Consider the following 20,127-nt stretch of genomic DNA (forward strand, 5'->3'; position numbering starts at 1 on the left):
GTGTGCCAAACATGCCTGTTTCTAAGAACTCCTCGGTGACTACTGAAAACACAAATGTTCTCTTCCCATCCTAGACCTCCTACATAAGGATATCCTGCAAAAAAGCCTCTGGATCTTTATTTTTTTAAAAATGTACAGAGGAGTCTTATACAAGTTGAGAAATACTGACATGCTTTCTACTACCTTATCCCAGGTAAGTGCAAATATCTCAAATTAAGTAAAAAACAAACAGAAACCTTCATCAGTATCACAACCTACATTCATCTGCCTTATTAGGAGCTTTAAAAATAATTGTTATTTTGGATGATATTGCAGTGCTGACCACCTGCCCAAAAATTCTGTAGGCAACACTGCTATTTGCATTGAAAAATTTTGAAGGAATATCAACGTACTATATTATTTATCACAGAGAAATGGCGTGGTTCATTACTAAAGGTTTTAATTGTAGTAGGCTATATCTAAGAGATCAGGAATAACACGATCAGAAAATAATTTGGTCTGGGAACCTTTCATGATTAGCTATGTACCTATTTGGAGATGAAATTTAAACTAAAACACAACATCCTAGAGGAGGATGGATGTGTATTTGCTAAATTACAGCATTGGTTTTCTAGAGGGGGACTCATAATCAAGAGTATTCTGAGAAATAATGGCATGAGAAACAAATTTACTGATTGGGCTGAAATCTCATGTCATCTTTTCCAGCCACAGCACCTGCTTTTCCTATTTCCTGATATCTGTTTCTCAGATTCTTTTCTATGTGCTTTCTATGAGATAGAAGCTACACTGAAGCTCCTGGGACTGCACACATGACCCAGGCTTGGCCAATTAGCATACTGCAGGGCTTCTCAAGCCTGAGCATGCACAGAATCATTAGGAGCTTGTTACAACCCAGTACGCTGGGCCCGACTCCAGGGTTTTCTGATTCATTAGCTGTGGGATGGGATCTGAAAATATGTTTCTAACAAAATCTCAGGTATTGTTGCTGGGGATTCTCTGGGGACCACATTTTGTCAACCAGTGATGCTTTCCAATCTTCCAGCCATAGACAGCGGGTCAGGGATGGGATTGTTATAGACCAGCATGGAATTTAACTTCGTAACTTTTACTGAGATTACATAGGATATAAATCTTTGGTTTTTGCAATCTCCAGGATGCAAAAATGCTGGTGCGCATGACTAGAAGAAGGAAGGAATTTGTAAGAGGAAGAAGTCAACACAAAGGAAAGCAGAGTGGGGAGTTGAAGATTACTGAAGAGCCTGTTTGAACTCCTGGATATAGCTATGCCTGAATAGGATCCCTAGATTGCACCATTATGTAAACCAGTAAATTCTACTATGCTAAATCACTTTGAATTGCATTTCTGTTACTTGGAACCAGAATCCTGAAAAATACATGTGCTAAATAAATAATATCATATCTACAAGTTGTAAAAGCAAATGCATTTACCGAGTTCCAATGAACAGATTTGTCTGGTATTCCCCATACCTAGTAAATGAACTTTTAATACAGAACCAATAAATAGGTGAAAAAGGTAATAAAAATCTGAGACTTTAAAAAAATGCATAATTTTAAGAGATGGGGGGAAGAAAAGTAATTTATTGCTCTTTGGAATTTTGCTGCTATGTTAAAACAGGATGCAGTGTAGAGCAGGGTGTGATGCTTCCATGAAAACTTGAATGAGAACTATATTCAAAATCAGAATCAAATGTAGTTAACTCTGAAATAAAAAGACCCAAGAATCTTCAAATGACTCATGTGAACTCATCTGCCTGAGTACAAACCCCAGGTCAGCATTAATAAATCTAACTAAATATAGAACATAATCATTTCTTTCTCAACATCATTTTTGAGGCAGTAAGTCACTGGCAGCCATTCCAAAGCTATAAAATCAATGAAATAATTTGTAATAACAGAGAAAAAGACATGCGTTAACTTTACAAATGTCACATTTCAAGAAGTTGGAATCTACAAAATTATTAGTAGTACAAATGCTTCTAAATGTCAAATTAAAAGTTCTCCTTATGGTTAGTAAGAAAAAATAGCCAAAAAAAAAAAACCAACTATAAATAAATTTCACTGGCTAAACTTGACGTTGCCTGATTCCAACACTAGCAGATACTAACAGGCCATATGGCTAAACTTGATCCATGGAACTAGATGTAAGGCTCACACAGATATAAAAACAAATCATCATTATATGTAATATTTTATAGCCAATTTCAATGTTTGCCAGCTCACTATTTTTTCCCCCTTAGAATAAAATAAAATGCCCAGCAATGCTGAACAGCTTTTTTCTCAACTTATCCAAATATATACAAGAGCTTATAACCACAAACATTACATTGACTGATGACTTAATTTGGTTTCAATTTTCATTTAAAGTAGATAACTCAATTTAATTGAGTATATTAAACCAACGAAGTTACCTCTTGCTCCAAATGAACAAAAGTCTAATTTACTTGCTTTGTCAACAAAAAATCATTACTGAAAATACAATCTGTGTTCTTTGAAGGTACCAGGTAACCTTTAAAGGCTCCAGTGAGAATTTTTTTTAAAGCGACACATATAATTAGTGCATAGCTATACCCATCCACACAAATTCAGTGCCTTGTTTCATAAGAAACCATCTGCTGCAAATGCCCGTGGCACCTATTTAAGGGAGAATAATAATTTAAGGCCATGAAGAATCAAGTACAATATCAATTTACTTTTCCAGAGGCAGTTGGAATGCAAATTTCAAGTTTATCTTGAACCCTGCAATAAAGCTGTGTCTCCGTTAGCTGGGAAGCCAAACTTAAGGTGCAGAAAGATTAGGAAGAAGGCTGTGATGTTTACCATCCTCTTCCTTAGAAGATATAATTCTAAATTCCCTGATAAGGATGTATTTTCCTCATGGAAGCCAAAGTTCATGGCTATTGAATAGTCAATCTGCCCAGCAGCTGGCTCATAGGGAAGGTTGGTTGAAATCCCAGCCCTTGGCAAGAAAATAGAACTTTAAAGCTAGTACCATGATTTAATAGCATGCATGACACATAGATTATATGGAGAGACAAATCAATAGTTTAGGAAAGACAAAATTATATAGTTCTGGTCCATGAAAGCAAAAATCAGTCTATTGCGTCCTAGGAAAGTGTTCACTCTTAAAAGAGACAGAGAGAAGGGAAATGCCATCTTCAGCCTTTGAAATTTGATGTGTGCAAACATGATGCATAGAGCTACAGCAGCCACTTTGCAACCAAGACACAAGCCTAAGAAACAAAGCCAATATAGCATACACACAAAAAGTTAGATTCAAAAAGAATTTTTGTTCTTGATGGTGTTGAAATAACTTTCTAAGTCCAAGATGGAGCCACTCCTAACCAGGGTGCCACGTCAGTAAACCAAAACTTAGAATACTTCCAAGTCCCTGTGAACAAGTGCCATGTGACCAGAAATGCAGTATATCCAGTCAGCCAATCCCTGACCTTCAAGCCAACTCTGGCCCTTCTCACCCCAAACAAGGTTGGCTATGTGGTCCCAACCAGTCAAATTAATTTCTACTAGTCTCTGCCTTATTCTTTGCCCTATAAAAGCATCATGGCTTCTGCTCAGTTTTGCAGTCCTCTGAAAAGAGACTGCTTCATAAAGTGTTAAATAAAGTTCGTATCACCTAAATAGTCCTGTTTAATTATTTTTAACAATAGCATAATTGTCACGAAATCAACCAACACTGGCATTACGCTGTCCCTGAATTCAAACATGAGATGGTAAACTGTTCCTAGTGGTCAACCAACACTTCATGGGTCACCTACTACCTACAGTCAAAACGTCCTAATACACTCTTTGTTGCTTCTGCATCTGGTAAGGGAAGCTCTTCTGACACTGCTACACCATTAGCAAGAAATTCAAGTTCCTGCACGGATAGTAGGTAGCTCCAATGGGAAAGAGGACTTGCAAATCACATGACTGGAGACACATGTGTCTCCTGCGAACACTCGTAAAAGGGGTGGTAAAGTCCTGGGCTCAGAAGATCAGCGGTGACTCCCCTGCCTCTGGCTCAGACAGAAACAATGAGAAGGCACCTGTCAGCTGAAGTTCCCCAGCACAGGGAGAACTGGGGCCTGGCTCTAGTAGAGAGAAAGCTTCTCCGCAGGGAATGTGCAGACCTTCTAATCACTGAAATTTTAAAATAAAACCAAATGAGTTGCTGTCTTGCTGCCAAACGCAAAAGACGGAGAGAGAATTTTTATAAACGCTGCTGCTGCATCCATTTTTTATTGAGAAGAGATCTGTTCTTTTCCCCAAGCAGACGTTTTCCATGGGAAAGGAAATTTTGTCACTCCAGGGAAGATGCTTTCTTTGGTGAAATTCCATTTGCATTTTCCCAAAGCTTACTCTATCGACCAAGCTGGCTGGTGCTTTCACTGCGTAATTCCTGGCAGTATTATTTTTACTTATTAAACCTTAATAGAATGAGCTCATTTAAAAAGAGCTTTCTTATTAAAACACCACTTGTTCACTAAAATACATTTGTCCTAATTTATGAAAAAAGCCTTTTAGGAAAAATGCACAGGAATGCTGCATTTTTCATACTAAAGAAGAGCCAGGTTTTGGTTTAGGTTCTGGTGGGGAGTGGGTAAGCTGGAGCGGTTAGCAAGAGCTTCACAGGGAATTCTAACGCCCCTCAAAGTCTTTTTTAAAGACTCAGCTCCTATTTTTAAATCTTAGGCAGCATGATTAGACTATGACACAGAATTTCAGGCCTGCTCTGTTACAATAAAAACACTCATTAATACAGATTCAACTTATTCAAAATGTGTAATTGTAGGCATCACCCTTTTTTATGTACTCTAGGAAGAAAATGTCACCACAGTGCTATTAGGAATGGCTTTTTGCTACAGTAGGCCCTGGGCATTCTTGGACACATTCAGAGCTTCATCTCACCACACAGCCCCTGGAGGTCCCAGGGGTCAATAGCTAATACTCTTACTGGGACTTTATTTTGAATTAAGCTTGTGGTTCCCAAACTCGCCGGCACATCTGAATCACTTGGGGATCTTCTAAAAATTCCAAATAGGCATCAGTGTGTTTTAAAGAACCTCAGGTCATCAGTAAAACTTGGGAAGCACTGCACTAATAAGCTCTCCAAAGAGCTGGAATTTAGACGAAAAATCTTTGTGCCCTTTAGAGAACCTAGTGACCACAGACTTACTTCTCTGGGCTTTTCCATTCTTCACCTTGTAATGCACCATTTCTCACTATAAGTCTGAATGGATTACATAAAACGATCAGTTAGACTCTATTGTGATTTAATGGGCAAGTATGAAGCAGCAGTGGAATTAAAGATTTGCACAGTCAGGGAGGTCTCTGGACTTAGATTTCATAATGTTATTGGCCAAACAACTTAAAATGCTACAGCAGCCGAGCACATAAAGTAAATGAATGGAGTGGACATTTCTGCCCCTAACCAACCAAGAGTAAAGGAACACAGTATTATTATACATACAACTTACAAATACATTTTAAATTATACACCGAGAGCAGATTTCATAGTAGTTCCGCCTAACCGATCTGCATTTCCATTTCAATTGCTTGCATTTCCCTCAAGTACAGAGAGCAATGGGGTGGGTTCTTGTTTTAAATTTACATAATGAAAAGCTCCCAGACTAACTGAACAGTTTGCCTCTAAAATAAATCTAGGTTGCTCTGTTTTCATGAAACCTTTCTGCACCTCTAACTAAAAAGGTTGACTTAGTTTGAGAATTTTTTTTTTTCAGACTAGCCTCATATGGAAACTCCCCACTTTTTACAACACTGACGTTTTTTAAAAAATACCATATACTCAGATGGCTAAACAACACACATCTTACTGATGCTAGTTAGCTATCTCTTTCCCACAAAACACCACCAGGAGCACAGCCATCTCCTTAAAATAGACACGTTCACTACAAATGACCTCTTACTTAACCCCCTCTCAGGACATAGTTCCCTAAGAGATGATAACCAAAGATTCAATACTTAATCTTGTTCTAATTATTAAGCCCATGTGGAAGTAGTTTTTTAAAGGCACAGATTTAAGAATAATTTATAATATAAGCATACTCACATGGATGCCTCAAAAATACCTCAGATTAAACTTGTTCAAAACTGAACTCAAAATCTGCAACAGGAATTTGCAAACCACAGCCCATGGGCCAAATGCTGTCCACTGCCTGTTTTTGTAAATAACCTATTACTGAACATCGCCACCCTTGTTCACTTATATTTTGTCTATGGCTGATTTTGTACAATGTCAGGATCGAGTATTTGTTACTACATGGCCTACAAAGCCAAAACTATCTGGTCCTTCCCAAAAAAAAAAAAAATCAGCTGACTCAAATCCAAAGAAAACAGAAGGCTGGTAACCTATGTATTCATAACCAAACTTGTCATTTGTATCTACCCATAAACCTAAACTTGTCACTTAGGCATCTTGTTTTCTCTTGACCTCCCACATCCAACTTCCAACACCTGTGTAGGCTTTATCTCTTACAGTCACTTCAGTTAATTATGTCATCCAAAAGACTATTTATTAAGTATGGGCAAACCTCATTTTTTGTGCTTCCCAGATACTGTGTTTTTTTAAAAATTAAAGGATTGTGGCAACCCTGACTCGAGCAAATCTGATGGTGCCGTTTTTCCACAGCATTTGCTCATGTCATGCCTCTGTGTCACATTTTGGCAATCTCACAGTACATCAAAGTTTTTCATTATTATTATATTCATTACAATGGCCTGTGATCAGTGATCCTTGATGTTACTATTGTAATAGCTTTGGGGCACCACAAAATGCACCCACATAGGATGTCAACCTTAAAGGATAAATGTGTATATTCTTGAAGTAAGGCAGGGGCATGAGACAAACATGATGATGAACTCTTCCTGTCTGTAATGAAAAATGGCAAGATATAAATAGTATAGTAAGATCAGGAGGAACTCCACCTTTATGCTAAGGTTCCACTTTAAAAACCATGGAGTTAGGAGGTAAGATTCCTAACCTATTCTTTGGTAATCAGACAATAATCCACCCTATCTTAAGGCAGGGCAAGCAGTCATAACTGATATGTTCCCAGTGTTTGAGGGAAACCACTATCTTGGAGAGGAACTGGGTCAATAAATCCCTTGTGTTAAGTTTATCTTACAGAATTATCTAGAGGACTGACAGTGGATAGTGACATAATGTCTCTCACCAGAGAGAGACATCATGAAACCACAAGTCAAACCTATGCCCAACAAACCCCACCCCAGCCCTTTGCCCCATTCTTGAAAGCCTTAAAAGACAGAATTCTAAGTAAGCCCCCTTAAGTGTGTCTTCTCTCTGAGGTTGCCTGCAATCCTCTTTCTTCGAGTGTGTACTTTTTCCTTTAAATAAAAAATTGTCACTGCTCAACTTACTGCGTTTTATCTCTGTGCTCTTCCAGTGGTAAGCATCTTTGTTACTTTGCTATTTCATTCAATTTTCTAGACTTAAGCACAAGTCTTCACTCTCTCTGTCCATCTGCAAATAAGTAGGGAGGAGCTACTGAGAGCTCTGATATGGGCTTACAAGTTCCTGTCGCCTGGGTGACCTGGACAGGACTGCAGCTATATGATCATATCCTTTAGTAGCCTGCCTGAAAATCTCCTTTCTTTGCCTTTGGAAGTTATCAGAACATAATATCACTCCATCCAGTGCTCTGTGGCTCCCCCAAGTCCCAGGAGGTAGAGGCTTATTCACTATGCCAAACAGACACTAGACACCTGGTGACCCTGGCTGACCCTGGCTTTAGGAGTTGCCAAAGGGATTTGCCCTGTGCCAAGCAGGAGTTCAATAAGCTTCCCTTTTCTCCCTCTGTTCTTCCTTATTCTCTGCTACTCTGCTTTAATGAATTATTTCCTTACTTACACTCATCCAACCTGCTTGAGAATTGTTTGTCATTCAGAGTCAAGAACCCTTCCTGTCCAGGCTGAGGTTTCTCCTAGTGCTTCACCTAGTGATCAGGGAGAGACCTCCCCAGACGCAGCTGCCCAGCAACATTCTGACTGCTCCACCCACCAGCTGTTCCCCCATCTCTCTCCCTCTCCTGGGGCTTCCCTAAGCCCTGAGACACAACAATATTGAAATGAAGCCAATTAATAACCCTACAATGGCCTCTAAGTGTTGAAGGGAAAGGAAGCTGAACCTTGTGGTTTCATTTTGCAAAATTACCATGGCCACCTCACCCTTCAGCAACCACCACCCTGATTGGTCTATTGAGGCAAGACCCTCCACCAGCAAAAGGACTACAACTCACTGAAAGCTCAGATTGTTAGAAATGGCATAAAGGTAAATGTGATTTATTCCCAGAGGAATGAACATATTGACAAGAAGCCCATGTGGTGAAGTACCTGCCACAAAGTTGCTCAGGCTGGGAGGTGGAAGGAAATTGAGAAGGACAGGGTATGCATACTGGGGGGAAAAAAGTTTTGAACCATCCAATAAAATAAAGACAAATGTAAAGAAAGCCTAGTGTGGATATAACTTGTTCAGGCGACGTCCAGGAAAGAATGCAAACCCTGTAGTCCTCAGCCAGTGAGAAACCAGGGGAGGGGCTCGTGTGCTAAGGAGAAAGTTGCTTGTTGTAACCACCCTGAGTGCGACTGCTCACCAGACACCTGATCTTGCAGGATGGCCATTAAAGCCTTGCTTGCTGCTCTCTTTGTCTCCGTGTCCACTTACTGAGCTTGGACCAGTGAGGGTATTTCTCACAAGATGATACTTAGCAATTTTAGCAATATTTTTAAATTAAGGTTATGTACAGTTTTATTTACACATGATGCCATTGCACACTTGCTGAAGTACAGTATAACAAAACTTTTATAGGCACAAAATATTCGTTTGGCTTCCTTTATTGCAGTGGTGTGGAACCAAACCCACAGTATCTCCAAGGCAGGCCTGTCAATTCACTGGCTGCTGGACTGTTTTGGTTGCTGGGAACAAAAGAGGAAAACATGAGTGCCTTAGAGAAATGAATCCTCTTTTCCCATCTTCGCCACCACACCTCTGCAAAAAACTCCTACACAGTTTCCTACCCTCCCTTTTATGCTGGTCCCTTCCTCTTCCCATTAGCTGCTCCATAGCCAGAGGATCCTTAAGCAGGCAGGTTTGATCTTGTCAGTTTTTTGCTTGATCTATTCAATGACTTCTCCCTGCTCTTAAACCTCCGGATGACCCCGCAAGATCAGGCAGACACACACATCAACTGGCTTCCCTCTCTTGGCTTTATCTGAGTTCCATGAAGGTTCCTGCCCCATAGTGGGTTTGGGGCTGCAATACGTCTCTCACCAATTTTTCAGTTCATCATGTTGTTGCTCACCAAGTCCGTACTCCCACTGGACTGGGTCCTGCTTTTATAGACTCTCAAAGATCCCTCTTCAAAGAATTTAACACAATTTGTAATTATGCAAATATTTGACTTTATCAACATCTATCTCCCAACTCAAATGTAAGCTCCAAGAGGTCAGAGCTTCTGTCCCCTTTACGTACTGTTGGAGACCCAGTATCTGGTGAGGGGGCTCAGTAGCATGGTTGGTTGGTCTCAAGGGATGAATGACAGTGTTAAGGGAAGAAAAGATTGTCCAGTCCTCTAGAAATGATTTTTCCCCAGCCAAAATTTGATTTTAACTGTAATTAGAGACAGAAGGATCCATAATTACTAATGTGCATATTATCTGTCTTCTGGTCTTTCACTATATATCTATAGAGTGAAAGTTTACGGTTGAAATGTCCTTGGCATGTTTTTGAGGAAGGAAAGGGAATTAAATACGGAGCACTGAATTGCTAGATAGAGGAAAAATGAACACAGTTAACACACCATGGAGAGAGAGAAAAATGAGTCATGTGCAGTCTGCAGCCAAGGGGAGAACTTGGTTTCAATAGTTCCCTTTCTATATGAATGCTCTACTTTCTCTGTTAGTAAATTTAGCTACAGCTTAAAATAGAAAGAGCACGAGCTAAGAAGTCAGACTTTCCTGGCTTCAAAAACTGACTTCCCCACCTCTAGACAGTATGCCCAAGTCAGAGTGACAGCTTCTCAAGCTTCTTTGTCATGAAAACTAAACGAGATAACATGTGTAAGGTATGAGCATGTTGCCTGAGACATCGTAACTACCTAAGTAATTATTAATTTTCAGGAGAATATTTGATGACTTCAGTGATCAACTTAATCCATGCAAAGAACTTTAAAGATGGCTAGTCCCAATCCTCCCCATTCTCTTGAGGTCTAATTCTTCCAATCGAATATCACCGCCCATGAATGCCACACTGGATTTCAAACCCTACATATCTATACCCGAACACATCATCTCCTTCCTTCCTTTTCTCTAGATCTCAACATACACCCTCCACCTTGTCGTGGTATATACCACAGTAGTTAATAACACGAGCGTTGGACTCAGATGCACATAGACTCAAATCCCAGTGGAGTGACCTTGGCCGAGTCATTTAGGTTCTCTGAACCTTATCATTTTCATCAGTGAAATGCAGAGAGTAGTTATGACCTCTTAGATTTACTGAGAAAATGAATGTATGTGAAGCACATTATCTGACCCAGAATAAAAAGCTTAGTAAGTTATATCTATGGAAATTATTATTAGTGAAAATACTCCCATCTTTGACTCTGCTCTCCAAGTTGTTCCCCTCAAAAAACAACAGTTGCAGAGTTTGTTCCAGTGTTCTTCTGAAAGCCCCTCTCCTCTTTGTCCCGGTGGCATGGATCTACTGAAGTTGTCATCATTGTGCCCTCATTGCTCTTGAGCGAGGTCTGTCCTTGCATTTCTTGTTCCTTTACCCTGCTGTTTCTGTGCAGAACAGGTACTTTCTGAAATGAAACGTCTTTCTCCGTCTCCCTCCCCTTGAGAGAGCACATCTGAGTTGTTCCCTCACGTTCATTCACCCCATGCCTAGAAGGGTGGGTCAAAATGGCTATTAGTCATGAAGCTGCCAGAGTGCCTTCCTGGAAGGTGAGTGTGGCTCTTCTGCATGTTGGATAAAAACCCACTGTCCACCTGGGACAGGGCAGACACCTCATTTTAGCATTCAATTTGCTCCAAAGCGGACCCCTGACCCTCCCCCCAAGCCCCATCTGTCTCCACTCCTACCCACATCCATGACTCCTAGCACAGGGCTCTGCTTACGCTGCCCCATAATACTCCGCAGTTCCACGTTTGCCTTACGAAGTTGACACTCAGGTATTTTGCTGTCATGCTTTTACCCTAACTTTTCAATAACTAGCTCAAATGCTTCAAATCTTCCCTGATACCCCCAAGCTCGAAAGATCCTATTGCTTGTTGAAATCTCTAACCTCTTTATCTGTACTAATCTCCTACCTCTTCTATTTATACTTTGAAAACTGGGGCCACTACATATTTTTTAACCCTCAGAGCCTATATAATGGAATGGAACCTGGGCAGAGTCTTTTCCAAGAAAGAACTCCCAGAATTAGGACATACAGGGATAAAACCTGGGGAGAAAAAAATGCCTTCTTTTAGTGTCCTTGAAAGCTCCTCCTCCTTTTTGCATGAGCCTCCAACTCTGACTTGCTTAAATATGACAAACTATACAAGCAAGAACAATGGAAGTCCTCATCTCACTGCTTCTAAATCTTCTTTTCTAAGCAGCTCAGCCATTCATCTTAGGTTTTCACAGTCAAGACAACTTGCAAATTGATTTCACCCACTCACCTGGGGTGAGTCATGCTCTCTGCCAGGTAAGTGGTCAAAAATGCCGATGCATCAGTCACCATCAAGACAAAAGGGGCTGTGATGTCCTTTCTCTGCTTTTTTTCTTTTCTTTTTCTCTCCTTTCTATTTTCCTAAGCCTCTGAATATCTTGTTTCCCTTTTCTGAACCAGGTAGAAACCGTTTTTATACAGATTATTTAGGTAGTTATTACACATTTCATTCTGATGAATACTAGCCTTGCAACATAATCTTTTGAGCAATTAGAAACCTCCCTATTCAACAGTAGCACATTATGGGTACTGCAACAGAGCTGCAGCATAAAACAGTTTATTAAAGACCCTGAGAAGTTATGCTATTAACAGCAGACTGCTTGATTTAAGTCAGTGGTTTTTAATTCATTTGAGTAAAGAATGAACATTCTTTCCCCTCTTCTAATGTCTACTATCTCAACATCCTGCAGAATCTGGGTCCCTCCAGTAATATTGTGGAACAGTGACACTGGTTAACTAATACTCTGATTGGGGTTCTAGCTTCTCCTGCCAGATCTTTTCCCTTCTTAGGCTAGTATAATCTGAGAGGCCATGGAAACTCAAGAACATGAACGGGGTTGTCAAACTCTCAGAATACTGGGGGTTCATTTTTGGCTTCTCATCAGTAAAATGGAGATAGCTTAAGGAGAATTAAACATGGCTTTATATTTGAGAGTGTTTTAAAGACAGTAATATCCAATTAAATACATATTTTTACTTTTTTCTTCCCACTTTTTCATTATAAGAAGAATAAACTATTGTTTCCTTTGCCTTTAGCATTCTCTTGCCGACTGCCTCCATGCCTTTGTCCACACAGCCCCTGCGGACTGGCAGGGGAGGTCCCCCACTCCGGTTAGCAGGACTGAGCCAAACACGTCCTGCTCGACATGGGGCAAGCCAAACTAAAAAGCTAAGCTCCATATTACAGGGAAGTGGGTTACAGCTTCCTACAAACTAAGCATAAGTTAATATTTTTTTTAAAGCATGTGCTGTCCACTGATGAATGGACAATCATCTTGTTAAACAGACACCTCCACATTAATCCAAGGACACAATGCAAAGAGTTCGAATTTCAAGCTCAGTTGCCAGCTCAGCAGATGTAGGACTGCTGCATCTGGGTAAGAGGCTTCTGGCACCCTTCATACTACATCTTAGTAAGTAGCCACCTACTGGCACTGAATTCTGTCCCATGCCCTGAGGAGTTTTGCAGAAGGCTGTTGAGACGTATGCATGTTGATGTCTGTACCCATGAGTGAGTGAGTGAGTGAGTGTATGTGTGTGATTTAGGTATATTTAAGAAATGGAGTCCACTATCCTGCAAATTTCTAAGTCCACAAAGCTAAGAGAGAAGTGACTTCTAAACCAAACAACATGTTATAGTCTGAATGTTTGCATTTTCCCAAATTCATGTAGAAGCCTAATCCCAATTTTGGGGCATTAGGAGGTGGAGCCTGTGGGAGGTGATTTTAGCATGAAGTTGGAACCATTATGAATGGAGTTAATGCTCTTATTAAAGAGACCCCAGAGAGCTCCATCACCCCTCCAGCTGTGTCAGGACTTAGTGAGACAATACCATCTATGAACCAGGAAGCGGGCTCTCTTTGGTGCTGAATCTGACGGTGCCTGGATTTTTGATTTTGCAACCCTCAGAACTGTGAGAAATCAATTTGTTATGTATAAACCACATAGTTGAAGACATCTGGTTATAACAACCTGAATGAAGACAACATACTTGTTTATTTTTACAATGAGAAGCTAGGTTATATTCAGAAAGTGAGAAAAATTAAGTATTTATCATGGAAAATCAGATTTATATGTTGAAGCTCTAACCCCCAGTGTCATTGCATTTGGAGATGCAGCCTTAAAGGAGGCCTTTAAGGTTAAATGAAGTCATAGGGTGGGGCCCTAAGCCGACAGGGGTGGTGTCCTTACAAGAAGTCACAAGAGGCCAGGAGCATGTGCACACACACAAGGAAGGCCACACGAGGGAGGACACAGCAAAAAGGTGGCCTTCTGCACAGGAACAGAGGCCTCACCAGACACCAGCCTGGCTTGTTCTGGACTTGCAGCCTCCAGAATGGTGAGAAAGTTCACTTCTGTCAGTGAAGCCACGCAGTCTCTGGCATTCTGTTACAGTATTCTGAGCCAGTTCATACGCAGGGTAAGATCACTGATTTGTACAGACCAGATTTGACAATCTAATCCTTTATGTTCCCTCACCTTTGCAGAGCAGGTGAGAAATAATCCTGTGGAGCCACTGATGGTTTGAAGCAGTGACTCCCCTGCCCAGGACATGTGGGAGCTTCTGGAACATGTCCACATCCACGCTCCACCCAGAGGCATTCTGATTCCACTGGTCAGGAATGGGGATTAGGCAGTATGGTTTAAAAGCTCCTCATATGATTCGTATATGCAGCCAGGGGTTTGAAACAGTGGGTTATGTTTTGAAAGATGCTTCTGAAGACCCGGGAGGCAGGGATAGTGGGGAATATGTCTGTAAATAAACAAAGAGCACAGACCTTGAGTTTTGTCCTTTTCCAGACGTAATAGGTGATCAATACGAAGCAAAGTTTCCCTTCTCTTCAAACCTCCAACTATTTCCTTGATCTTAGATGAGAAGCCAAACAACTCTGTAAAGGCCACACATCCTGTTGGTGCCCTGAGTGCAAGATCCCTTAGTAATTGTCCATTTTAATGAAAAGAGCAACTGTTAATATATATGCATTACTGAAATGCACTTTCCAATCTTTCTTGCCAACCTGCATATTTCTATAAGTCATTTGTTCAGAGCTCAATTATTTGGTGATGTTTGATTAAACAAAATCATCAACAAAATAATTCTATTAGGGTTAATTGACATCTTCTCACAGGAAAATTAACCACTTTGCTGGTCATGCTTCTAATAACTAGCTTCCCATATTTCAATGGCCATACCTGCACACAGTTCTTGAGGACTTCTCTGAAGACAGAGACAACCTTACAGATTGCTTTTACAGAACAGTAACCATGTCAACGGATCAAGTCTTTATTCAGCCTCATAGATGGTACTACAATATGCATAAGACTTGGCAGCTGGGATTAAAGCCTTGTAATTAGTTTCTGAATCTAGTGCTTGAAAATGATAATAGTTTAATGCCTAGACCATGTCAATACCATTTCAGCAATAAAATCCATTGAAATATACTATGTAAATCCCATATTAAATATAAGAGGTGAAGATTAAATTAGCTTGGGCCTGGGCAGATACATAATCATAAGCTTTTAGAAATACCATATGGCCCCAGTAATTCCACGTCTAGGAATTTACCCAGAGAAAATAAAATCTCTGATTGGAAAAGATATATGTGTGACTATGTTTACTACTGCATTATTTACAATAATCAAGATATGGAAGCAACCAAAATATCCTTCAACAGATGAATGGATAAAGAGGTGGTACTTATACACAATGGAATATCATTCAGCCATAAAAAAGAAAGAAATCCTGCCATTTGTGACAGCATGGATGGACCTAGAGGGTATTATGCTCAGTGAAATAAGCCAGGCAGAGAAAGATGAATGCCATATGATTTCACTTATTTGTGGAATGTAAAAACAAAACAAAACAAAATGAACAAAACATTAGTAGACTCATAAACACTGAGGAGTGACTGCTAGTTACCATGGGGGAGGGGTTGGAATGGTGGGTGGGGAGGAGGAGGGGGATAAAGGGGCACAAAATTTTCATTCACAATACAGGCTGGTCACAGGGATGGTAGTACTGCTTGGAGAATATAGTCAATGATTCTATAACATCTTCCTATATTGACAGATAGTAACCGACTAGTGGGGGTGAGGACTTAATAATATGGGTAACTGTTGAACCACTACGCTGTATACTTGTCACTAATATATGATTATATATCAAGTATACTTCAATAAAAAATAGGCTATTGTTTATTTATAAGCATATTTATATTATAATTACATGTTATTTATTATTATAAAAGCTATTATTATTTATAAGCATAATAATAAACTATTTATTGTTGTTGTTACTATTATTTCATTTTCTTCCCTCCTACCAGGGTAACTGTGCTAGAATTGTGGGGTTCCTGTAGCCCAGAAGTATTACCCCAATGCTGGAGGCTTTTCCTTCCCTTCTTTTCCTTTTTGAATACCAGGTGTCTATTTTGTACAACCTCTGCAGATCTAAAATTTAGCAGAAAAAGTTTTATTGAGCCACAACCTATCAAAAAAGGCTTCTACTTTCAATAAGACAATTATGATTGAACATCCACACTATGCCATCTACTAAATATACACTATCTGTACATTCCTCATTAAACACTGTGGAAGGTAAGAATCGCTCCCTTTACTCTGTGCATGAGGAACCTCTGGCTCAGGTAGGATGTGTCTGGGTCCATAATCTTTCCATTTACACCTTGATGGCTTTCATGCCACAAAAATAATGGGCTTGTGAAACTGTATTTAGTTACACATGTTCTGAAAATTCAAGAGGCGCATACACATCCCATGAAAAGTTAGTCCCCTTTCCATTTTTGTAACCAACTTCCTGGAGGCAAACACTATTACTAGTTTCTTGGGCATGTTTTAGTGGATTTGTGAAAATATCTTCACTAATTACATTGTTTAATTTTCGTGGTCTCTCCCTGACCCCCAAGAGAGAGAAAAGGAAAAACCAAAAAAAAGGAAGAGCACCAGAGATTCAAAGCATTAAACATCCATCCTTTTTCTTTCCAAGGGTTGTTAACCTCCTCACCCAGCTCTGGGGCCCTCTGAGGTTATGCTCAGATATAAAAAGAGCTCCCTTATTAGGAAATGGCTGGCTTAAGGAAACAAAAAGGAGCTTTGCATATGCACGCTCCTGTTCAGAATTATTTTTAATAACATCAAGTATAAATTATTTGAAGCTTAAATCTTTTACTGTTAGCAAATATGTTTAACTTGATTTACAGTAACTGTTTGCAATGGTAAACTGAGGTTTCTACAGAGAGCAGAGAGTTCCAGTAGCTCTGACACATCTTTACACACCCGCTCTCCTCTCCCTCTTCTTTCTCCTACCTCCATTTGATAAACCTCTCCATCCCACAGAGGCCAGACGTCACCTGCCCCTCCATGCATCCTTGACCCTGGCTGAAGTGGATCTCTTCCTGACCCAGCTCCGAGCCTCTCATCTCCAGAAGGCACAGAGAAATCTCAGACCTCCTCCTCCAAAGATGCTCGGCATATTGTGTAAACCTCCATAATCTCTCTGAGATTTACATTTATGTCTTCCTGTAAAGTCCCTGAAGGCTGCAATCCCATGCCATCCCATGCAAAACCAAAACATAAGATAGGTACACAGGAAATGTTTTGTGGAAATATTGCAGCCTTTTGATTACATACAAACCTGACACCAAACATGTACTTTCCTTATCATTAATTGTGTGTTTTTCAGGCCTGTTACTAAATTTTTCAGCTTTTTCTGACTTGATCAATGACGACAGTATGTGCCTTAGACGGTTTTGAGAAAGATGAAATCAAGGTGAATTAAAAGCACCAAAAAGACAGGAGGTGATGATGGCAATTTATTTTTTTTCTTAATTTTTCAATATAGGTTTTTTGAATTGACAAATATTGCCATTCTGGTTACAGTTTTAAGTTAATACTAAATACAGAATAGCTCCTCACACATCAAACACAAATTCACGATCCCCCTGGACCCAGCACAAGCTCTGTGAATGGCACAATGCAGGTAGTTGGGGTATCAGAGTCCTTGGACAGTCTCCCCACACGGCCTCCCTCTTGTCTGTGGTATTCAGTCCATCACCAAGTCCTGTCTATTTTGCCTTCTAAGTGCTCATCAGAGCCCAACAACACTCATTCTCTACTTTTACCCCCCAGAGACGGAGCTCCTGTCATTCTCGTGAAGTCCTGGACCCCTGAAGGGCCTCCACGCTGCACACAACCATTCAACACTCCCCTCCAGGTACAGGGGCCTTAAAGAGACAAGTTTAATGCAGTCACAGCAAAACCCTTCACTGCTTAAAACCCTTCACTGGGTTTTCCATGCTTTGAAGTGAAAGGCCATAATTCTTACTGGGGCCCCAAGACCTGCTTGTTGCCTCAGGCCTCATGCCACGACCTCCTAGGTGTTCTTCGAAGGCCTCCCTGTGTCTGAGTCCTTCATGCACATTCTTCTCCCCCTTGCAGACTGCTGCTCTTCCCCTCGCCCGGGCAGCTCCTGCTCCATCCTTACGCCCTCTGCTCCCTGATTCCACCCTCAAGGTAGGCATTCCCAGTCTGTCATGTTGGAAAAATTCCTGTATCATGAACTGACAGTGTCATTCCTTGTCACTGAAGCAGTGTGATGCTGTGAGAGAGCACCTGTCCCCCTTATGAAGTGGCAGCCTCAGGGAGGGCAGGGGCAGGGTTTAGGTTCACGGCTGCTTCCTTATCAATCAGGACAACAACAGACAACCAGTTAAGGTCCCACAAATCAGTATCGAAACCTTCACTACTTCCAACGGCAGGAATGACTGAGTGCTTACTATGTGCCGGGTACTTTGTCTGGATCATAATGGATTTCTGTAATAAGTATTCTGCTTCTTGAACCCGACTTCATAGAGGTGAAAATATTTTAAACATCGAACTTAACCTGTGTGAATCATCTAAAATACCAATTCCCCTTTAAACACGTCAATGAGAAATTCATTTTCTTAATTATAACAATGCCCTCGCCCCTTTGTGCAGAGGGTGTGGTTTGTGTAGGCAGACAGGGCAGGCTTCACACTGCACAGCGGGGCAGCTTTGCCAGTGGCAGGACGAGAGCTGGGGCTCCTGGGCATGAAGGGGAAGGTGCCCAGTCTAATGGCTTGAGGGGCTGCTAATTCCACAGGGACGAGTAATGATTCTGCTCCCTACCTGTAATTACAGCCTTGAATGTAAGTGCCAGTGAGTGCAAATATTTGCCAATTCAGGATTGCTACTGCCAAACATGAGGCCTGGAACTCTTAGCAGTCATAATAACGGTTCGTTTTTACATGAAAAGGTACATAGATTGTTAGGACTGAAAGAAACCTGGTGAGAAGCTAGTTGGACACATCATTTTACAACAAAGCCACAACAGCTGTTTGTGAAATCTGAGTTAAAATGACAGCCATGTGTCCACCCTGTCAGTCCCAGTTAGGAGGCGGGCATGGGGCACCCGGCAGGGCCAGGGGAGGGGAGGGAGGGACTGTGGGCCCAGGCAGGGGCGGCTAGCGGTCAGCAGGCGGCATGTCAGTGGGACGGGGAATATCGCGACAAACTGACGACAGTTTCCTGCCGCTCCAGCTTAAAGTTCCGATCCCCTCGGGTCCTGCCTCATCACTAATGACAACCACAGCAGTAACGGAGAGAAGCCGGTCAGACGCTATGCCGAGCGGTGCTTTAGGGGGCGCATCGGTATTTCATTCGATTTCTCACCACCTCCGTGTTACTGTCAGCCCCACCTCACAGCTGAGAAGAATGAGGCACAAGAGAGGCGGCGCCGCTAAACCCAAGGGCTCGCGGCGGGCAAGGGCAGAGCAGGGACACCCAGGTGTCCGACTCCGGGAGCTGGGCTCCTAACCGACGTCCCTTCCTGGGCGATGCCTTCCCTGACCACCCTGTTCTCTACTACTGTCTCCCTCATGGCAGAGACCAGCTGGACAGGTTTCCAAGCCTCCCTCCCACATATGCTAAACGTGGCAATGGCGTGTGCCCCCCGCAGGCCTGCCCGCAGAGCCTTCCCCTGCAATAACCTGGCTTTTTGCTCTCTACCTGCTGAACAGAGAAGGAGGAGGCCCTGGAAATGGCAGCGCTGACTCGGAGTCTGGGCTCCTGAAGGACAGAATAGGGCCCAGGTCCTCCTATCTCTACACCAACCCCAGACCCCATGTGTAGTCCCACTGGCCTGTGACATGTGATAGAAATACACGTTTGTTATGCTAAGCTGCTGGGGTTTGCAAGTGGGTCTCACACCCTGATTCACTCAGCAGTTTGGTTTCCCCCACGGTGCTGACCACACTCACAATTGCATTTTATTTGTATGTTACCCATTTACTGCTGTTTTCTTTGCTTGGGTATAAGTTCCCTCGGGGGCAGTGACCAGGTCTGCTTTATCTACCCCATTGCCAGTGCCTAGGGAAAGCCCAGCCTGCAGCAAATGGGTCACATTTATTACAGGAATTTGGAGACGGTGGGGAACGAATGCAATAGAGTGATCAGGGATGCCTGAGGGTCCCCGAGGGCTTCCTCCTCCAGTGAGGTGAGTCTCTTGTTGACTGACATTTAGTTCAAGAACCAAAAGCAACAGTGCCTTTTAGCATAAACTTAAGTGCAAGCTTTAGCCCCAGTGTCTCCCATATTTTTC

At 41.6% G+C, this 20,127-nt stretch overlaps 1 protein-coding gene across 2 annotated transcripts in view; it reads right to left on the reverse strand.

Moving 5' to 3' along the window:
• GRM7 (glutamate metabotropic receptor 7) overlaps window positions 1-20,127 on the reverse strand; it is a 906,501-nt gene that overhangs the window by 169,457 nt on the left and 716,917 nt on the right. The window lies entirely within an intron of this gene.

Source organism: Manis pentadactyla, chromosome 1, assembly GCF_030020395.1.
Source record: "Manis pentadactyla isolate mManPen7 chromosome 1, mManPen7.hap1, whole genome shotgun sequence".
NCBI lineage: Eukaryota > Metazoa > Chordata > Mammalia > Pholidota > Manidae > Manis > Manis pentadactyla.